At 42.2% G+C, this 16,875-nt stretch overlaps 1 protein-coding gene across 13 annotated transcripts in view; it reads left to right on the top strand.

Annotated features, from left to right (window-relative positions):
- Positions 1-16,875, top strand: part of MTSS1 (MTSS I-BAR domain containing 1) — a 116,814-nt gene that overhangs the window by 35,179 nt on the left and 64,760 nt on the right. Inside the window, exon 1 of one of the 13 annotated variants that reach the window (XM_090137973.1) lies at positions 16,295-16,314. The exons of the other annotated variants lie outside the window; for them this stretch is intronic. The gene's annotated coding sequence lies outside the window, so the exon portion shown is untranslated. Of the gene's footprint in view, positions 1-16,294; positions 16,315-16,875 lie in introns of those variants that run through there. 13 annotated transcript variants of the gene reach the window in all.

Raw genomic sequence — 16,875 nt, 5'->3', positions numbered from 1 at the left:
AGTAATTAGTAGGCATCCTAATAATTAGACGTGCTTTCTTGCCTGCAGCTGTCTTGAAGATGGAGCTGCACAGATCCACAGAGGTTTATGTTTCAGGATCAAGGTTCATTGTTTTCTTGTAAAGGGGATTTGTTGAAGAAAGAGTTGGTGCTAGATCCATCCACTAGTTATGCTTTGAGCTTTGACAAAGCACTGATTTTGCCAGTTGTTGGCCACTCTGGTGGATGGAGCATAGCAGGAGGGTTGGATGAGGTGTGTGCCATGCTCACTCCCTGGCGTAGCAGTTCTCAGTGCAGTGAGCTTGTGGGAGAAGTGGCTGTTGTACAGCTGCGAGGCCAAACAACGTTGGAGACAGAAGATCTGGAAGAACTTCCTAAATACTGCTTAGAAGCAAATTTATAGTTTCCTGCTGTGCTAGACAGCCTGTGAGAGGATAATGTCATTTGGGAGTACCCTAGGTTTTACATGAATATATATGTGAGTTTGTCTCTTGCTTCACAAATGCCTTTCTTCACCTGTAAAATAAACATGTGAGACACAACCCTGTACTTCTTCACGTTTTCATTATTCTCTAATCCTTCATCAATATTCACATAGAGATGACTGTAGAGCGTTTCCTTGGATGAGCTCAAATACTGCGTGTTGTGAAAACAAGATTAGGCTAAACTGTCTTCATAGTTGGATGAGCAGCATGGAAGCTGGGTGATAATGCAATCACAGGTTAGTACACTGGAGGTTAATAATTAAAAGTATTTGCAATGAACTTTCTGAGGCAGTGCCTGCATGTGTAGCAACGTGTATGTGGCTGGGCTTGCCACAAGAATATCATCATGAAAGATTTTTTTCTTGTAATGTTACCGTATGAATAACAGCTTATAAACACATAGATCTTGTAATTCTTGAGTCAGTTATTTCTGTGCTGTGAATGAAACTATAGGGTTGTAGTCCAGGAGAATGATTTCGTTTTATCTGTGGATCTTAGTTTCTGTTTAAAAGCATCAGGCTTTTATTTCAGATGGTTCCTGCAGCTTTCTGGTAGTTCTTACTGGTACAGGCATCTCTAATAGACACATTTCATTCAAATTCAAAAATAAAATACAGAGGCCTGTTGATAAACCCCCAGAGCAGGTTTATGGGATGGAATTGATGGACTCAGCTCTTGACTGAGGCTGTTTGTTCATTGCAGGAGCTTGGATTGGGTGTTGAGCTCTTAAATCCTGTGAATGGGTTTTTTCTTAGCTAACCTCATTTGAGTGGAAGTGGGAGAGTAGAGGAGGGAAGAGAAATGGGGGGGAGCATTCACATTTGTGAAGTCAAATTCTTTCCAAACTAAATGTTATGTACTGTAAGTAATGTACCATAGTACACAGAGCATTTAAGTATAAGGCACGTTTTTCTAAGTAAGTGCTGGAATTAAAACAGAGATGACCTTCTGAGATGAATAATAAGCTGTGATCCTAAATGTGGCACTCTGTAATTAAGGAACCTCCCTTGCAAATTTGCTCCCCTGACTGGAACATGGGCAGTGCGCTGAGAATATTTCCCTCAAATTTGGCAACTGTGTTTGTGACTTTGTGATGCTGCCTATTCTGTGGAAGACTCAATGAATCAGAACAGCTTCTGGGGCAGCATCCTGATATTCAGAGACATTCCAATGCAAATTCTGGAATTCCTCTTGCATTTTCATGGTCATGCTTGCATAACTTTCGTATGTGTTAGCAGGGTAGATATGGGGTAGGTTAAGGAAAAAAAATCATAGCAAAGGGAAATATATTGGTTGCTTTGTACAGTATTTTCCAATAAACATTATTGGCAGAAGGAGTTGCAAACTTCAAGCAACTTAAAGAGGAATTCTCCTGTACCCTTTTTCTCGGCATGCCTGGAAGCTGTGTTTTGGCACAGGTAGTCAATTTTATGGACCTACAAGTGTTTGTACTCTTGCGTGTTGTTTGATTTTTTTGTTTAAATTTTTATCTTCTCTGACATCTAAAGGTGGGATTTATTATTTAAGAACAACAGTACTTGATTTACTAATGAGGCCAAAAAAATGGGGGAAAAACATATCTATCTTGCAGCTAACATACATGTCAAAACAAAGGCTTGCTGCTAATTCAGGCAGCACTTGTTTCTGTAGTTCAGACTAGCTTAGAACGTGAATAAATGTTTTCCAACTATAGATTTTTGCTGTAGTTGGCTTCAGAATCTCCTCGCAGTTGAGGGTCAGACAAAACGTAAGTATCTATGTAAGTAAACGTTTTGCCCTGATGCTAATACCGCAAAGCTTGTCAGTTTAGTGTTTATTCTGTTGAAACTTTGGGTGAAAAGGTGATTTTTTTTTCCCTTAATTCCACTCATAGTCTTCCAACTCTGTGAATTGATAGAGCACATCTGTGCTACTTGAGAACAAACAAGTATGAAGTCATACTCCCCTAAATAGCTCATAGGATGGAAATGCTGAAGACAGCCTTCTTTTCATCTCCTGTGGGCCCTCTTGTACGGGACTCTGGAATCTTGGCTTTGATTCTTCAATGCAGACTGCTCACAATATCCACATCTGGGCTATGAATGTAGTAGAGAACAGATCTGCTTTAGATCTTCATGTCTAATAATAACCTTAAAAAACAAATGCTTCTAGCAGAAGAATGTGTGGTCTCTAACACAGACCAAGTTCAGGCAAAAAGGAGAATCCTGTAGTATCCAAATAGACTTAACTAGTATCAGGTGCCAGAGCTTTTCAGGCAATTTTCTTTCAGTTTACAAAGAATAACATTATTTTTTTTTTTTTTACCTCTTGTTGTAAATCTTCTCTTGCACTGTTAAAATTCTTATCTCCTCTTTTCTGGTATCTGTATATTCTCCAGAATAATCTGCATTATATTCAACACAGTCTCTGTTTAAAAAGGGCATTTTGCAGAGCATATTGTTTCCATCACTTCCTTTTTATAATAACGTATTGGATCCTTTTCACTAGCATACTTTTTTTTATCGTATTTTCTAGGTAGCACAGTGTTATCTATCTAAATAGCATTGCTCAGTATTTCTCAATAATTGGTAAGAGACAAATCTGTTTAAGTACTAATTAGAGTGCACCTACACCTTATAAAAAATAGCAGTAGTCCCCTAAATATCAGTACTTCAGGCACAGGAAAACCTCTTGAGGTAAACTTTTGTACAATCCTATCAAATACAAGGTGGGAGGAAGAGAAAATTGATGGCCAGACATTTTTATTTTTAAATGTCATGAGGTTATGCTTCATTGTGAAACAGTGACTGAAAATGAGAGAAGGAAAAGAGATTGGCAACATTTCCTCATTCTTCTAAGAGGAAGTGGCATTGCACACTGACCTGGGAACGTGTGCCAAGGGATGACGGCATGAGCATCTCGGGTTCAGAATGAATGTTGCTGTAGGCATTACATTGGCTGAGGGGTAGGGGAAGGTGGTGAGGGCTTTAGGGTTTCAAAGAATCAAGGAGCTTCCCAAGTTGGAAGGGACCCGTAAGGTTTGTTGAGTCCAACTCCTCAATCTTCAGATAAACCTGGTGAAATGTGGAAGAATTCAGTGTGGCAGCTGATTCATTGCACGTGTCACCATCGAGCATGAACTTTTTTTGGGGGGGGAAGCAAGGAGACATGGGAATAGGCAGTGAATTACTGTCTGGGGTGTTCTGCTTTGTGCAGCCCAGTCTGCACTGAAAATGAGCAATTTTGGGCAACGAAGCCCCATCCCTGGAGGTGTTCACAGCCAGATTGGATGGGCCCTGGGCAGCCTGGTCTAGTATTAAATGCGGAGGTTGGTGGCCCTGCCTGTGGCAGGGGGGTTGGAGATTCATGATCCTTGAGGTCCTCTCCAACCCAGGTCATTCTGTAATTTTGTGGGCAAGCTCAACAGCAGATTCATAACTTTAAATTCACTGAAATTTATGTTTCTTCCAGTGCATGTCTGTCTCAGCTGGTTGGCATGTGTTGCTTTTCTTTTTTTCTTTTTTCTTTTCCTTTTTTTGAATAAGGTAAGTTGGAGTACAGGGTTTAAAATTCAAGAACGAACCTGTTTTTTTCTAGATTAGCACCATCTGCACTTGAGTGATGACTCTAAGAAGTCACCTTTTGAGAGCCATGACTTGGCACTGCCCCCTCTTTCCTGGTGCTGTTTTTAGAGATAAATGACAGTCCATAAAAAAACATGGACGCCAGATCTGACATCCTGTTTCTTTAGTGCTGGTGGAAATGCTGTAATTTAGTCTTTGTGGAAACAAAATGTAAATCTGTAACTGTATGGTTAAGAGAGCACCAATTGTTTTGACTTCCCATCCCCTACATTCACGCAATGGTAAATGTTCCAAACAGTCAACGTCTTGTGCAGGGAGACAAAAAGGGAAATTAAGAATTTCTGTGTAACCTCGTGTGGGTGTGGGAGAAGTAAGGGTTAAAAAGGGGGGTGACTTTAATAGTAGCACGTTTCTTAAAGAATTAAATGGTTTGTTTATTCTGCCTTGCTCACTTAATTACAGTAGTGGATTGCACTTCATGTTTGCAGTGAAATAACCAGTAACAGACATGTTTAGGTTACATTTTTTCCAGAGACAAGTCTCTGCAAAAATGAGTATTTGCTATATTTGTACACCCATGCAGATATAATAGGTGTCTGCTTTTAGCTTCAGACACTGATTGAACAACCAAAAATGGGTTTCTGAAGTCTCCAACAGATTTCAAAACCACAAGCTTGAATGGAAAACAAAGGTTCCCATGATTCATGTAGGATGAAGTGCATTTGTTATCAGACCGTATGCCAAAGGAACAGTATTTGGGGGATTGTTTTTGGAAGCTTCCCAAGAGCGTAAAGGGATTGTTCAGTCCTTTTAGTTTGGTGTAAATTCAAGTTAATTCTCTGATTTCTGTAGAACTTGGGCTTCTTTCTTTCTTTCTCTGCCTATTTTTTCATTCTCCCAGTATTCTCAGGACAGCCTGATCTGGCAGTGGGTGGCAGCCCTGCCCATGGCCAAGGGTTTGCAACTGGATGGGCTTTAAGGTCCCTTCCAACCCAAACCATTCTGTGATTCTGTTTGATATTTCAGTAGAATAAAAGGAAGCTTTGGGTTTTGGGTGACTGATTTCCAACTGCTGTTCTTTACATAAACTTCCTCAGAACTCAGATAGTGCTGAGGTAGGCAGTGGCACGGTTAGCATTAAACAGGAGTGGAGGGGTTATGGCGTAAATCAGCTTTTGCTGTCATTATCCATTTTCACATGTTGCTAACAGAATCGTTTTGACTTCCTTTGCCACTCTGCCAAGAAGCAGATTAGTTTATGTTGTTCCAATTGTGAGATCCGATTTTCCCTTTAAAATACCACCTCATGAAGTTTCTGAGTCGTGGTCAGGAAAACTTTCCTCAAAAGTCTTCTGAGCCTCTCTCCCACAGGAGAAAAATAAATAAATCAGAATTGAGTAGATACTGAATGCAGCGGCATCTAAGTACATAATTAGTCACCCATGCCTCAAATAGAAAGCCACTTGGAAGCTTACATTTCTCCTTTAAATCCCGAGCCAAACAAGTGTCTAGTAGCAGCATTAATTCTGGAATTTGGAACTGTTTTTTTGGTATTGTAAAAAAGTACACTTGATAACCATTAATATAATTTGTAATTATTCCAGCAGAAGCGTACAAAGAAAGGGAAAAAAAATACATTTTTCACTGCCCAGTTAATTAACTTGTGAAAGGAAGAAGACTGTTTTCAGAAACTGATGGTTTGGAAAAGTGTGTGGGGGGGTGTTCAAATAGGTCTCCTGTTTTGTGGTTTAATTATTGAATACCCCTGTAGAAGCCATTAGTTCTGAAGGGCATTTTATTTTTTCTTGTGGCTATTTTCAAGAGGAAACTGAACTTCCATAAGGGAAGCTATAGAGAAATGGTTTAACAATGGGACATACAGAGTGCTGAATGTTAGTGCTTAAATGACATGAAATGTGCTCTGGAAGATACCCCTTGGACAGAGGTAACTCACACTTAGGTGCAAAAGCTGCATCCTGTTGACGTCAACCAACTGTAAGGAAATACACTGACTTCTCCTTAAAATAGGATTAAAATAGGCTGTGTGGCCTCCGTGGAGGTATCGTCCTTGGCTTACTAAGACTGATCATTTCATGAAGAGTCCAGAGAAAATCCTTCCCTACTTGCAGGAAGCTCAGCCTTGATTCCCCCAAACACGTGTTTGTGCAATTGCCACATGGCAATAGCAGCTGTAACATCCTGGAGGCTGCTGGAGGGCTGAGCACTTCCCGGCTCCTTTGAATACAGCACCACAGTGGGAAGGGAATCACTTAAAGAATACAAACTTATATTTTGGCTTAAATTTCAGTTTATCCTACTTAAAGCTCTCACACCTGATCATTGTGTTGGTTTCATACTGACTAGCACAATTTAATTTGTATGGTTGAATCTATCCGGATATTCTTCTTCGTATTTCCTGGCTTACTTTTTGAAGATAGCTGTCTGCTCTTGAAGAGGCAGTAACCATACCTGATCTAAGTGTTCTAAGTATACTTAGAGTGCTGAATTCCACTACCTTGAATTAGCTTAGAAAAAAAACACAAACCCACATAAAAAAGAGTTGTGCTTGACTAAGAGCATGGCTTTGGAAACAATAAATAGCTGCAGTGTGCATGTACAGAGATGAACAGATTTGGTACCCATGGCTTTACTTAAAATGCAGGTTTGGTAGTCATTCGCATTAGACACCTGCAGCTTTAGTGAAACAGCAAAAAAGGCACGTAAGCCTGACTGGTTCTCATATGGTCAGTGTCTTGTGGACCTGTTTACACACAAAATAGGGAAGGCACCCGAATAAATCACACGGGTGTTTTTTCCAGAACTGTGTGTTCTGTTTGGCTTGCTGGCACAGCACGTAGTGTAAATTACTTGTGCTGAGGAGTGTTTATGTAAATGATTTCTACAATGCTCTCCCTCTTCTTCCCAGCTACTATGCATGCTGCACGAGAACCCAACCTTGTGCTATAGGGTGTGGTTTTGTTTATTCATTTATTGCACTCAGACATGAATCTTAGGACTTCCAGTTTTATACAGACGTTCTTATGAATGATTGTCTGGATCGGATTTAGCAAGTGAAAATGTCTCCCTGTGCTGATTTGAAAATGTCCCTTACAATACCTTGAAAACGTATGCTGGCTTACCTGCCTACCAGGGAATCACCAGTGTGGCTTCTGTGGTCTTCTGCAGAATCATTACAGCTTGTCACTGGGGATGGTGCTCTGAATATATGCCCAGAGAGCAAAATGGCATTTTTTCACTACAGTGACATCATTGGAGTAACTGGAAGAATTGCAGCCAAATCCTATCCATTGTGCATATCATGTTCTTGTGGCTTATTTTACATGACCATCACAATATTGCTGACCCTCAGGTTTTTAGCTACTGCTTTTGCATAGAGTAGTGATTCCATAAGGATTTCATTGCAGCTGAACTTAGTGTGCTAGGAAGTGGTAGGATGCAGCTGCTTTAATGGGGTCAGAATTCACAGTGATTTCACCTGCACCATTGCACTTCCATGTCCAAAGCTCTGCCTCACTGGAGCTCTTCATGGATCTGTTTCTCAGGACAGAGCATCGTGGGGTTCCTCTTGGTGAAGGGTGTAGTGAAACCAGTATCTGCAGAGGCTGCAAAATGTACTCCAAATTCTCTGTATAAACATTTCGGTCTTGTTTTTGTTCAAGCCCTGATTCTGTTGCCAAGTACTATTATCATCATCAGTCAAAGGAAACGAGGAGCCCAGGCTTCTACCAGAAATAGCATCTCTTTTCATTGCACGATGGTTTGTTTTGTTGGTGCTTTGCACTCCTTACTGCTATGGGAGAAGGCTGCTCGTGTTTCTTGCCTTGTGATGGCAAAGAGCCTGCAATTTTTAATGTTTGAATCGGATCTGGATTTGGGGAAAAGTAGAGTTAATTCCTGGTCTCTACTGCAGAAAGCTGATACTTGGTTATTTAATAAGGGTTTGTATCAGAGGAGAGTGTTTGTGGGTTTGCTCTCAATGAGGAAAGAGATATATCAATAGTTTAAATTATTTATCAATTTCTTTCAGCCACTTTTTTTCAGGTGTGTTGTGCACCTTCGTTAAATTTTGCATGACTGCTTTGTGGTGAGAGGAATTCATTCCTGGCATTAAATGCAGAATGCCAGTCTGTGAAAAAGAAAGTGACTGTCACTGGATGCAGTGTGCTGCTGCAGCAGCTCTGCCTGCCCTGTCCTGGCCCCATGGCACAGGGCAAGATGGAGAGTCGGTGTGTCCATTGGTCACTTCAGTAAACAGCCACTAACAAGCCTGTCTTTCAGTAGGGTTGGAGGGATTTGGGGAGGATTAAAGCTTACAATTGAAAAACCAATTCCATCCCTTTAACACTCGGTGTACTGCAGTATTTGTGTACTCGGTGGGTCAGTCTGTCTCACCACAGTCTGAGAGGATTCCCCTGAAGTGCCTCCTTTGTTTTTCTTCACGGTTGACAGCAAGGCTGCTAAGGTTTGTGGCTCTCTTGACTCCTCTCAAGGAGTTTGTTTCCAAAAAAAGAGTCACTTCCTTTGTGTGCCTAAATCACAAGATTACTGTTTGCACAGAAACAGTGGTGTTGTGGATGGTGGTGGCAGCCAGTTTCCTGAAAGAGGGAGGATCCCTGTCAAGCCCCCAGATTTTACCTGCAGTGGGAGTGGGTGGGAAGGTCGGGGTTGTGCTGTGCTGTGCTGTGCAAGCTTGGAGCCTTTCACAACTGCACAGAGAGCAGGAGAAAGTGTCTCTTGTGTTCAAAGACAACTGTCGCTGAGCACAGGAATGTACTTTAATTTGTCAGTCTGAAGTGGTACTGACACGTGCAGTGTTTCATTAGTGCGTTCACAAGACAAATGTGATGGAATGACAGCTTTCAGCACAACCTGAATGCTTCAGTATACTTTCTGATGGGCTTTCACTGCCAACTGAGCTTTTCCTTGCCTTTGTCTTCAAAACAAAGTCCTGGGGGAGGAAAAAATAGATCTTCAGAATGGTCCTGCCTTCTCCCAGCTCCCCAGTTCTGCTGGCAGAGGTTCATGCTGCCCTAGGGCCAGGTGGCTCCGTGTGCAGTAGCTTTGGGTAGTGACACTTTAACCCTATGGAGCCCCTTGAGCATATGGCCAAACAGCTGTTGTCTATTTATGTCCTACAGCAGCCACCCTTCCACAGCACCAGCTGCAGGGAGAGTGGGGAAATTACAGGGTTTTCACTATTGGGTGCCCACACACAGCCCTCTTCCTCCACACCTCCTGTCCACAGACAGACTGGGAGACTTGCTGTGGTTTATTAAAAGGATGCTGGAGTTTTGGGTTCCTGGAAAATGCACAGGCATTTCTGAATAGCTGTATTAAAAATAAGAGACAAATACAGCTATTTTTCCTATTGTAACCAGCTTTTCTGTGAGCTGTGAAAGGATTTAATTTGCTGGAGAGTAGTCATGTTAGCAGAGGAGTTCATTTTCATGCTGCGTTTTGTGTCTGTTTGTCAGCTTCTTCACTATCCTAGATATTTTCCTCCCCCTTTAATCCCTGAAACCTTGTCTGGCCTAGAAACTTCTCCTTTATTTTCTTGTACTTCCTTTGAGCCTCCATCCATCTTAAATGTTGTGCTTTATTTTAACCAGATGGGAATTACGTAGCTGAACCCATTGCACTGCTGTTTTGAGTAGCTTCTGGTACTGCCTAACTATCAAGGCTGCAGGGCTTGGTTCCCACATCTGCAGCAAGCATCTTCCCAAAGTAGGGATGGACCAAGTATTTACCTCAGCTGAGTCTTCTGCCAAAGTGGTGAGAGGAGGCTGGGTTTTGGTAAATCACAGAAAGGGTGACCAACTGGCAGAGCTCTGATCATAGAATCCTTAGAGTTGGAAGGGACCTTTAAAGGTCTTCCAGTCCAACTCCCCTGCATTGAACACGGTGCTGATGCATGGTGTTTTGACACCAGGAGGTTACTGAGCACAGGATTGTGCCATTGCTGATGGGGATCAGTGAGCCTCCTCAAAATATTCCAATTTGGTCATGGGACAAAAGCCAGCAGCAGTAGAGCTCTGTAATTCTTCTCTGCTATTTTAAAATAACTCAACGGAAGAGTTTGATTTTACTTGATCTGTGGATTCCTTTGAGCTGGAAGAGCAGAGCTCAGACTCGCCATGAGCCTTAACTTGTGCTCTCAGCAGGGCCACGGTCCTCTGACGAATGGAAGTTTGGGATATTTTTAGTGTTCTTCCTTGGGTTGTTTGCCTGGTCCTCTCCACACTCAGCACTGTGAAGGTCACACAACGATAGAGGAGGTGGTAAAGGGCGCTGTGAGGGCCAGCTGGCTGGGATGGCATTCACCCAGCAACGCTCCTGCTTTGGAGATAGAGGGGTCAGGGAAGGGCTGCGAAGCGCTGGCATGCTGCTTTCAAGATATCAAACCCAGTTTTCTTCACACCTCTCAGCTAGGAATAGGTACGTGCCAGGGAACTAATCCAGGCAGCAGAAAGGCTAGAAAAGCAACAACACAGTCAGTTTGACTGAAGGGATTAAGAAGAAATGTTAAATCTGCAACCCAATAGTTGGGATCTCTTATCTCGCATACTTCCCATTCAGCAGTACCCTGTCTGTGGATAGAGAGGGGATACACTGTCACCGATTATGTCAGCAAAGAGAAATGGCAGCAGGAACGCTTGCTGCATTCGGAGCTGGACTCCTTTGTAATCAGTTTCCCCCAAGCATTTGTTTTTCTGCTTCTTGCCTTTCGTCTGGCATTGTGGGTGTTGGAATAGCTGTGGGTGGAGGGTGGAATAACTCATCCCAAGGTCTGCTGCCGTCTTACATAACGGGGTTGTTCAGATGACTCGAAGAGCTGAAGAATGTGACAGTATCTTATGGAAAGACCCTAAAACTCACTGTGGGGATTGGGATCGAAGGGAAGATATCAAGTGAAGCCACCCGAGTGTGTCTTCCAGTGTCAGCCTTGGAAGAAAGTTGGAAAGAAAATGAATAAAATAACAGCCATCCAAAATGGCAGTTTATTTTTGTTATTTTTGCGTAACTGGGATGAAGAGAGACTCTTGGGACCAAATAACACAAAGAATAAATTTATTTTTCTCTGTATTTGATGTTGAATGAAATATGCAGGACTGCCTTCAAAGTAAATATTTGTGAGAACCACGGATGAATTGCTCTCATTTACCTTGCAAAGCAGAGTTGTCCTTGTTACGTCCTACCGCCTGGAACTGCCCGGTGCTGGGAGGCATTCCTCAGAAGCAGGCCTCCACACCAGCTATTCTCTCTATTTCCCCTCGTTTGTTCTTTTCTCTGTTTACTCACATTCTTTTGAGGGATGAGGGATGCTTTTCATTTTTGGAAACTTCTGGCCATGCCGTTGAGCCTGTGGTTTCCTGAGCAATGTCTCAGGCAGCCGGAGCCTTCGGTGGTTGTGCATTTTCTGAACAGCTGCTCGGGGCAGACCCGGGCTGACAGCACATGAGCCTTAAATCTCTTTCCATTACATTAACGGCATTTCCCCCAGAGGCAGGACAGCCATGTGTCTAATGGAATGACACGTTTTTCAGCACTGTCAGTCCTTAAATAACAAATAAGTAAATTAATAGAGAGCAGGTGAACATTTCTTAGGAAGAAGGTTTAATGTAACTTTGCTGTTTGATGCGTTGCCTCCGGCATAACTGCCTCCTCATAAAAATCTGACATCATTCGTTCAGTTGCCTCTCGTAATTGGAATTATTTGCTGCTTTTCAGGTTTGTTAATTATAAATGACGTTACATGAGTCTGATACAGGCTAGAATTAGGATATTCAGATTGACTGCACGGAAAGAAAGCACATTTCACTAGTAAACAGTGTAGCTTCCATCAATGTACGGTCTGTTGGCTGATGAATAGCTGAAGGAAAGACTTATTAAGATTGCTCTAGCTTCAGCTTCCAGTACAAATAGGTCTTTTTGAGCAGTGTAGATGGCTTCTGATGAAAGGCTGCTGTGGATGGAGCCTTTCATCAGAAGGTTTCAATGAGCGTTCTACTGTGCAGTCTCTGTCTTAATCCAGTAGTGCAGGTGTGAAACCATGTAGGCTGGAAAGCTGTAGTGTTGAGTGGAGGTTGATTTAGCTAAGCTGCTTTTGCTTGGTCTCTTGTGGACTGTGAGCCCATAACCTTTGTGTGAATCACCAGTTCTCCCAGTGAAGCTTTCCATTCCAAAACCAAAAAGTCAGCAATGAGAACCCAACAGCCATTCCCATGTAATAATCATTTTGGAACAACAATGCAAATCAGCTTTTATTATAGTATGTTGCTGAAATGCTGTTAGACAGAAAAGGCGCATTAGAAAATTCATGTCCAATAAACTGATCCTTGGGCAGAAGTAAGGGTTCTTGGCAGTGCATTCCATGGGGTAACTGCTGGCTGCAGTTGGGAGCGAATGCTTTTTCTGCTGTAGTTTACTGCAGGATAAATGGCTTATAGGGGCGTAGAGGCAATAGTGTGAAATGTAGGTTTACAGGAGCTCATGCAGTTGTCCTTTTGGGAGAGGTTTAAATGTGCAACAGGGGAATTGCAATGTTTGCATCCTTTCTCCTTTGCTTATTAAACTACAAGCTGTGAAGAGCTCTGAGAAAACCTGGAGAGACAAGACTTGATCATTTGAGTTGCTGCTGCAAAACTCAAGTGCTTTGAGTGGATAGCTGTCCATATTTCATGGAGAACCTTCATGCTGCTGCTGTTCTCCCCGAGGCTGCAAATGTTTCAGTGTAAAATTGAGTCCTCTGCATCCTATGAAGTCTGGTGTTCTCCCAGCACAGTGCTTGCCCTTAACCTTCAGCTTTTAGCAAAGCTGCCTGACTCTTTGCGTGATGATGCACTTTTGCGTGCTGTTTTTTTGGAAAGTATCAGATACTTTGCCCTATCTTGAAGTAGGTCAACCATAAATCTAATTGATTAACTTTGTAGCTAGTCAATTAAATTGATTTACTCTTGTCAGGGTGACACACTTACCAACTGTATTGGTGTGCTTCTATGTGGAGAAGCTGCAAAAAGCTTTGCTGGGCAAAACGTCCATGGGAAAATCCAAAGTGGCCAGAACATAAATGTGGAAGGCAACAGGAAAAACAGCTGAATGCTGTTGAAACCTTTTTGCCAGAAGAATCAAATTTCTAGCTAAATATCTGCCTTCACTGCATGGTGACAGTTCCATAGTGTTACTGGTCAGTATTTTGGTAAAAAAGAAACCTTGAAATTCCACACAATTTGTCAAAGGAATTGCTGCAATATAGTATTTGAGAGATCAATTCTTTGGAGAGTCAAGCAGCAACTGTGCGTTTTTACTGGAAGCCTGAATTAGCTGTAACAGCCTGTTCATGGTGTTGAAGAACACACAATGTATTATAGACCATCGTTCAAAAGCTGCCATGAATTATCCATGGAAAAGTGCCCTCAGATAGGAGCCCCTTGATGGCTAGTTAGTATAATTAATACAAACATTTTACTGCAGCTTTACATTTTGGTTTAGCAACTCCTCAATTTGAGAAGAGTCTTGGGACTGCCTGGGTTTCAATTATCTCCCTGATGCTTGAGGTAGGGTTTTAACTCAACATTAATCATGTTCCTCGAGGGAAATCCAGACAGCAAGCAGTGGTTAGGTTGCGCAGACAGCATAAGTCGCCCCAAACATCAGAACCCAAACTAAATCCACCCCTAAGGAGTTAAAAGATGCTCTGCTACTTGCTTGCTATTTCAGAGAGGGCTTTTCTTAAGGTCCATGTGGGATGTTGCAACAACAGAGTTTTACTGGGCTTGTGCTCAAATAATTTGTTTAGAAAATCACAAAATAGTTTGATTTCTTAAATTGTAGTACCTTTCTACTGCTGAGGTTGGCTGTGCTGCAGTCATGGTAGGCAAATAAGTCTGCTGTAAAAACAATGACATTAAGAAATTTTTTTGCTTCAGCTTGATGCTTTCTCTTCAGGACTGTTCAGATGTGGCATTCAAAAACTGCTGTGAAATAGAGACTTTGAGAAACACCTAGGGCATTGTTTTCAAGAACCATATTAGTTTTGGAGAAAGACCAGGTGGAAGATGGAAAAGAATTTGAGGACAGAACAGACAGAGCCCTCTCATGTAATGAGCAGGAGCAGCAGCTTCAGCCAAACCCATAGTCATAGATCAAATCATGGGGTGCATCTTGTACCCTGTAGCATTCCCAGCCTAACACTACTCATTTGTGCAGTATATCCCAGTATGCTATTAGTGATGCTTAGAATTACTGCTGTTTTCTGTTCGGGATGATGATGCAATGCTGGAGTGGTGGCCTGGAGAAAACAGACGCCTTTGAAGTTGGGCAGGAAACGTGTGGAGCACACTGGGCAAAGAGGGGAGCTTGTGAGAGTGGAAAAAGAGATGGAAGCAGTGCCTGGCAGCTTGGAGCTTGGTTAATTTGAAGGATGTGTTGGCTTTCATTCTGTCAATGGTTACAATTTCCAAACCTCCTTCCAGTTTTCTTGCACTATTTCACAACTAGGAGTATCTCAGCTCTGGCTTCTACAACTATTTACGTTGTTTCTGGAGGCAAATGTGCTGGATATTTTTGTGATTGATTTTGCTTCAGAAGGTAGCACTCGTATTGTCTTTCATGCTGAGAAGCTCCTCAGGGTTCAAACATGGGAGTATGGGTAAGATCCATGTAGTCTGTATGTGAACAGCAGAGTGCACACGCATCTGGGAGGCGTCCTTACACTGCAAATGCCTTTGCTCCCAGACCCTGCGGCAATACAGGCAGGTATTGATATCTTTTAATAGACAGAGCAGGACGGCTTAATGCTGGCTTTATGGCCCTTCTTTCAAGAGGGGAAATTGAGTTGGTCTTACCATGACCAGGTTTTCATGTGGAGCTTCCATTTGCAAAGCTGTTTCTTACTGTACTTTATCAGCTGGAGCCAGATCTTATTAAAACCCGAACAGAGTAGCCAGCTCTGACTATTAGCTTAATGGTTTAATACCAGCTTCTGTGTAAAGCAGAAGCAGCAGGTTATTTAAAACATGTAGGTCAGATTGGATTGGTGTTTTCCAGTGAGATCACGTAACGACATTATTATAACTCTCCAACACAGCAGGTACACCTGTTGCAGGACCTTTTTTTTTGTTGTTGTTCCCCTTTGTTTTTAGAAGTCCTATGCAAAGTAAGCTGTAAACAGATGTTTATTTTCCAAATGTGGCATTAACACCACACTGCTTCAGCTTGCTCTGAATTTGCAATAGTGTTTTTGATGTAAATATTCTGCTACAGTTCATTCACCCCCAGGTTTAAAATGACAGCATAAACAAATTGGAAAACGAATGTTCAGTAGGCAGCCCACCCCAATTTTTGTTTGTAGTCTAGCGCAGGTTAGTTAGTAGCTGCAGAAAATCGATGGTCTAAATAGCCTGGGGTTTTAATTCATTATTTCTTCAAGAAAATTACTTACAATTTGAGATGTTGGGATATTCTGTTGTTCTAAGAGCAGTTTCCTATGCAATACATCTCCTGCATTATGGAGAAACTAGAATTTCTTATGAGGTGTTTCTGTGCAGTTAGGGCTGTTTGCTGTAAAACTCAAAAAGGACCCTTAAATATTTAGGACAGCCTGTTTCCTGACATGAGGAAATCCTTAGCTGCATTCTGTAGCAAGTGAGGAAAAGGGCAGAATTTACATACGGAAAGGAGATGGATATCCATCTGCAGGAACCTCAGCACTGCAAAATAGGTGCCATTAACAATCTGCTTTAGACTAAACTAAAGGGTGACAGTAAAACTACCACTGAAACTCAAGCAGGTCTTACTACAGATCTCTCTGCTGCTTGCTTAGTTGCTGTTAATTGGTTTGGTAATTGGCATGACAGCTTTTTGCGGGAGCAGGCAGGCCATTACTCTGGAAGCTGCTCGGTGTGTTCTTGCCATTTAGCTGGCTGCATTTAATATTGTTGACAAAAACAAGGGGTGGGGAAGATGCAGATTTGGGGAATTCTGTAAGGATGGGGACAGGTAGCAGGGCGAATTTCATCAATCTAAGCAAGTGACAGTTGTTACAGTCTGCTTAAGCAGGTTCAACATACATAACGCATTTAAAAAATAATTCTTCTGATTCAGAATCATAAAGACTTTTCTGTGAGAGAGTGGTGATGGAAAACTGCAGCACCCTTGGAGGAAGGAAACAGATGGCAGGAAGAGCTTCCAGATACTTGACAGGCTGCAACAGACTTAAATGCAGGCATTGACAAACGGGCACAAGAGGTTGGTTTTTGCTGTAGCACTTCTGGTTCTGTCTCAATAAAATGTGTGATATGCTGTATGTTTGCAGTGTCCAGGTTTTGTGCCCTCTGCACCTTGGTGGTCACTATGTAGCTGCTTGTGGGCAGAGAAGTGTTCGGGAGGGAAGGAATGAGTTGCTTGCTATGAAGAATGCAGTTCCTGCATGTGACTAATAGCAGGACTTTATGTTGGGTAACTGCAAGTGAGAACTGAAAGTGAGTTTAATTCTTACATCCAGGTTACTCCAGCGCGTGTGGCAGAAATGGCTGTATGAGGCTGGTTTAAACAGAAATAGTAATAATTATTTTAAAAAAAGTGTATCTCCATGCATGTACATGAATCATCCCTACGCTTCCATCAAGTAGAGGTCTGAATGCTCAGGAGCCTTGCTGGGAACAGAGCAGGTAGCAGCTGGAATTGTACACTGTGCTGGACAGCCTGCACACAGACAGCTCCCTTCCTGCAAACTGGCACATTTCCTGTTATCAGCTATAGCAGATAATAGATTAATGCACACTGAGGAGATGTTATTACAGCTACTGA

This window comes from Phasianus colchicus, chromosome 3 (genome assembly GCF_987193195.1).
Source record: "Phasianus colchicus chromosome 3, bPhaCol1.hap1.1, whole genome shotgun sequence".
Classification (NCBI taxonomy): domain Eukaryota; kingdom Metazoa; phylum Chordata; class Aves; order Galliformes; family Phasianidae; genus Phasianus; species Phasianus colchicus.
This window is presented reverse-complemented; position numbering and strand designations above follow the sequence as displayed.